The following is a 5,971-nucleotide window of genomic DNA, read 5'->3' as shown; positions in this document are numbered from 1 at the left end:
AGAGCATTCTATGCTTTTGTCTTCAAAATAGATGTAGAGAAGGAGAGTTGGGGGATTGGAACACTACCCAAACTCTTTTTAAGCTTTTTGTGCTTCCAGTGGTTCTTTATGGATGGTGGGTCAGTAGTACTTCAGATTTACAAAGGAGGCAAATTGAGCAAATTCAAAAATGTTTGATTACAAGCACGGTCCCTTATGATATCATGCTGGCTGAAACTGGGGTTGCTCCAATTTAAGCAATGGCTATGATTCGTCTGTTAAGGTACTTAAAAAGAATTCAGCAAATGAAAGAAAGCAGATGGCCTAATATTGTTTTTAGTGATGTTTTGTGCAAAAGAAAGAAGACTTGGATGTGGCAAAACAAAACTTAGATGAGTAAAAACTTAGATGAGTAAATGGAATATATATTTGAATACTTGCCTCACGACTAGCAAAGAGATTAAGACTTTTGTGATGGATAAGTTTTGTAAGCGCATTTAGGGTAAAGGACTAGGGAGAAAGAAGCAAAATTATATCAATGAGTTCAATCCCACTTTTGACCATCATCAAAAAGTGTACATTGGGGCTAATATTTCGTGAAAAGCTAAAAGTGTACTAACTATCAACCACCACATCCTTCTTCTTCTTCTTCTTCTGTGTACATTGGGGCTAATATTTCGTGAAAAGCTAAAAGTGTACTAACTATCAACCACCTCCTTCTTCTTCTTCTTCTTCTTCTTCTGTGTACATTGGGGCTGCTGCTTCTTCTTCTCCTCCTCCTCCTCCTTCTTCTTCTTATTCTTCTTCGAATTCTTCTTCTTCTTCGAATTCTTCTTCTTCGAACAAATTAAAGACGATTTTATAGTTAGCAAGAAAAACAATGATAATAGGTGTAAATGGTTCGGGTAAGTGGCTATGAGCAAGGGGAGCCCACCATCTGTTGCATCCCCTCCTATATACTCTTATTTTGATACTTAGTTGTGTTGATGCCTTAGATGGATACTGGTTTAAGAAACAATGATTTTGATGCCCTACAAGATTTCAGTTTTTCTAACAGTGGTATTTGGTTTAACAATGATGCCCTAAATGGTATTGAATGCTAGAAACAGTGGTTTAGTCTAAATGATGCCCTAGTTGAAATTACTTTATTTCTTATTTTTTAATATTATAAATATATGAAATGTTGTGATGTTTCATTTACGTTAAGTAATGTTATAATTCATCTTTGATTTAACAAATATAAACATTCAGGTTGAATTGTCGAGATGTCAGACTAACTACTCTAGTTTGGACAAGTGGATGCAGGAATGACTAGTCCTCCAAGAAGAAGGGGAAAAGATATCACCAATAAAGAGGGAAGCGAAATGGTTATGGTCAATGATTGTATGGTATATAAGATTGGTATGTACTACCTAATGTCAGCTAGTGTGACCTTGTCAACCTAGTTTCCCTATTATGAACATGGGAATTATGTCTATTAGTGTCTCCGACTTGCTCTGGCTCGTTTGTCGAACCTTTGTACTTGCATTGCGAAATCATTATTATATATCTTCTAATATCGTCTTAATTAATAACTTTATTAGACATGTTTTCGACTTGAGGAAGTCGATTCCATATATATTTGCGATAAAAAATATATATACTTTGATCAATTGTAAAATAATTCTAATAAAAGTATATTGTTATTAAATTTTAATTATTTAAAAAAAAAAAGAGAAATATTAATTACCTTTATTATTTAATTTAATGTTATTATAAAAAAAAATATTTAAAGACTTAGTATTTTTAATTTCTCTTGGACCTTTTTACGTTCTTTTAAAATCCAATTTTATTAAATATTAGTGTCTTCACGTTAAAATGTTTTATCTTCTTACTCCTTATCGGCGATATATTTATATTTTCAAATAGATTATTATATGGATATGGGAAAAGCTATAAGGATTTTTTTTACAATTTAATTTCTCCTTGGACGGGATTCCACCTCCCAGAGCCACGACAAGGGATAGCGAAATCATAGTGAACTCCCCCGTAAAACATTAGGGTGGCAGAGCATTAGGGAGTGGAACGACTCTTTGCGGATGGGTGGGGAGGGTTTATTTGGTCTTTTTCATTATTCTCTTCTTCTTCGACAACTTTTTTCATTTTTCGGTTGGATAGGAGAACTAACGAGATGGAGTGAAGGCACCGTATTTCTTAATTCCTCTACAGTGGAAGAAAGTGCATACTAGCCACCGTAGTTGCTAGGACTTCTCTGTTAGTCAAGTTGTTACAATATTCTTCATATTCCAGACGCGTGGACTCTTTGATAACTTTCCTTTTTAGTAGAAAGCATTTATACTGTTGCAATGAAGCATTAACTTAAGACTACGAAGAGCTCTTTAGTTTTAAGTGTTGTATCCTCCTAAGAAAACTTGCTAGATAAATTTCTTTGAGCAGCAACGAAAGCTTTTTCTTCCTTTCTTTATTTCTTTCTTTCTTCTTTTGCATAGTTGTTTGTGACAGAGTCATTTGGTGATAATTCAGCTGGTGTCATTATTAATTTATTTACTATACGATAGGGGCTTCTGTTTCCAGCAAGTCAGAAATGAGCATATTGTTAATGCATAATAATTTGAATAAGGGGTTGCTCTCAGCCAACTTTTTTTAAAAACAAAACTTGTAATGTGAGAAAAGAGTGTCAACCCCACCGGTAATTTAGGAAGAATCCTTATGAATTACTGGTTTTTTTTTCTATTAATAAATCCAAGAGTGCAAGTCACATAGGGTGGAACTGGCCCACATGTAATCTTGTAAACAAATCCTTGGTCAGGGTGCACTAGCTGCATGTAGTGCTTGTCAGTTCTGAGATATTGGATACAGTCATAGTCAGGAAATTATACCAGTTAGTAGGCAGCTATAGGGTGTAATTTGATTACGGTTGTAGGGTCTTACACTAGTTCCAGCATGACTTGACGTAACCATTCTCCTTTACCCTTGCGGAGGGTCGGGCCACTTCAGTTAGAAGTGAGCAAGGGGGATCGAAAACGATCTAAGGATGGGTGGATAAACGCCCTGGTGATATCTTTTTCTCCTCCAAGATTCAGAAAGAATTTAAAGATGAGCAAGTCTGCCAGAAAATAAATGAAAAGTACATTCTTAACCCTTCATCTTTTCCTTTATATAGAATTTAGTTGCAAACGTATTTTCTGTTCATGTTTCCAAAGAACTAATGTTTATTTTGTTCAATGATGAATATTTTTCTTCCCACACTGTAATTTTGTTTTTATTATATAAAAATTAAAAAAACATTTGATAATGGCATCAGCTTTCATGTTTATTAGTTTCTTTTAAATAAAGGGTTAAACTAGTCGTTACTTGCTTTCCCGTTATTTATTTTGTTCAATCATGAATATTTTTCTTCCTGCACTGTAATTTTGTTTTTATTATATAAAAATTAAGAAAACATTTGATAATGGCATCAGCTTTCAGGTTCATTATTTTCTTTTAAATAAAGGGTTAAACTAGTCGTTACTTGCTTTCCTGTTATTTAATGTTCTTTAACTAGTCGTTATATGCTTGAGTTTTTTTGTATGTTACATATGGTATCAGAGCTACGAGGTTCAGCAATGGACTTGGGCTCATCAACACTTGAACAAAAAATAAAACTGATCAAGGCATTTTGGTTCTTGCTAGGGTGTCGATGATGATCCACACAAAACGGAAAACAATCTGAGACCCTCTTTCTATAAAACTAGTGAATGCCTTTTACAAGGATTACGATTATTCGCAATGTGAACCATTGGGCGATCATGAAACCCTTGTGGTAGCTTGGGAGAGGATCAAATAGCTGAGGCGCAAATGGACACCCGAAATAAGGGCTGGAGTTAAACCAACCCTCCTAGCAGAACACAGACATCTAACTAAAACAAAGACATGACAACAAAACCCCCAAAAACATAATAGAAACTGTGCAGACTTCAAGAAAAACAGAAGAACCAATATTGCTTACCACCACAATAGCCAAGTTAGTTCATGTTCCTACTGTAACTAAACTGAATCAACCAATTGTTCAATGAGAGCCTACTCCAGGCTACAGACTTCTACCCAATACTGAACTTCCTGATCAGGAGGAGCCCATTACGGGCAGTGGGTGTAGTGAAGACAACGAGAACAACTCTTAGATAGGATGTTTATATATCAATGTAAATACAATTTTGAATTGAACTTGTTAAATCCAATGTAAACATAATTTTGGAATGAATAAAAATAAATAAAAAATTGTTGTGTGTAATCTTTTTGGCAATTTCTGAATGTTTGTTTAATGTAAATTATCGATATTTTACCTTATGTTGGTAATACTTAAAAAATATATATAATTAAATCAAAACTTTCCAACGGGTACTAAAATTTATCAAAATGGAAGACAGAAGGAGTGGTGACCCTATTGAAATACCTAGATCTCCAACAGAAAAGTTAGACAGACTCTTGTCGATGATGCAAGAAACCTAGAACCGAATAGGGAATTTGGAACAAAGGGTTCATTTTTTGGATGAAACTGAGAATAAGGAAACTAAAAATCAATCTAGGGAGAGAGATAGCAGGCAGAAACACTTTAGTGAGTGCAGGGAGGAATATTCTCGTATTGGAACTCAAAGTTCAGAAAATAATTCTGGAATTGGCATCATATTAGAGGATATGAAGAAGGTCAAACCTCATCAATTCGATGGAACTGTGACCGGGGATTCCGTTGAAGCATGCCTAACCGGTATGGAAAAATATTATGACATTAGGGACTACACTGAAACCCAAAAGGCCGTATGGGATTCCTATCAGCTAACAGGGGAAGTTGTCGGGTGGTGGGACAGTAAGAAAGCTAAACTGAAACTAAAACCATCTAGTTTGACTTAGACCAGATTTGTGGAGATGTTCAGGCAGAGGTGGCTACCATAGCTCTTCTATGAACATAAACTATCAGAATTCCAAGATCTCCAACAAGGAGAATTATCAGTTGATGAGTACACATAAATTTAATCGGTTACTCAAATATGTTCCGCAATTGCAATCAAATGAAACATTTCGCTTGAGGAAGTATATTATGGGACTTAATAACAGAATTGGAGGACCAGTAGATGTCCTAGCTCCCTTGACTATTGTTTAAGCCTATGAAAAGGCTATCCATCAAGAATTGAAACTCAAGAAGTATGACTCCATCAGAGATAAAAGTCAAAAAAGAGGTAAGGGGTTTTAGTCTTTTCAGTCCTTCAGGAAGAGAACTGACAGAGAGGAAACTACCGTCAAGGGGGAAAATAAGTTCAAAGGCTATCGTCAGGATTTCCATGGAGATAAAAAGCCCGCTTCTAATAATAAAAGAGACAATGATCCACGTAGTAAGATAACTGAAAAAGGACCTCCAAGAGAATGTTTTACATGTGGAGGAGAACACTATGCAAACCAGTGTCCCAATAGGACACAAGGGGGACAACCTCAGAGGAACCCTCTCCCTAACCAGCAAACAACCTTCCAGCAAAGAATCCATGCAGCAGTAGATAACAGGTAGGCAGACTATCAAATCACTCCCATTCAGATGACAGGTATGCTCTATGGAAATCAAGTATCCATTTTATAGACACAGGAGCCACAAAGAATTTTATTTCACGTAGGATACTTAGTAGGTTTATCAAAAGGACTAGGTATATGGCCAATGCTGATCAGGAGGAGCCCATTACGGGCAGTGGGTGTAGTGAAGACAACAAGAACAACTCTTAGATAGCATGTTTATATATCAATGTAAATACAATTTTGAATTGAACTTGTTAAATCCAATGTAAACATAATTTTGGAATGAATAAAAATAAATAAAAAATTGTTGTGTGTAATCTTTTTGGCAATTTCTGAATGTTTGTTTACTGTAAATTATCGATATTTTACCTTATGTTGGTAATACTTAAAAAATATATATAATTAAATCAAAACTTTCCAACAGGTACTAAAATTTATCAAAATGGAAGACAGA

The sequence above is a fragment of the Cryptomeria japonica genome, chromosome 11 (genome assembly GCF_030272615.1).
Source record: "Cryptomeria japonica chromosome 11, Sugi_1.0, whole genome shotgun sequence".
Classification (NCBI taxonomy): domain Eukaryota; kingdom Viridiplantae; phylum Streptophyta; class Pinopsida; order Cupressales; family Cupressaceae; genus Cryptomeria; species Cryptomeria japonica.
The sequence above is the reverse complement of the archived record's forward strand: the minus strand, read 5'-3'. Positions refer to the sequence as shown.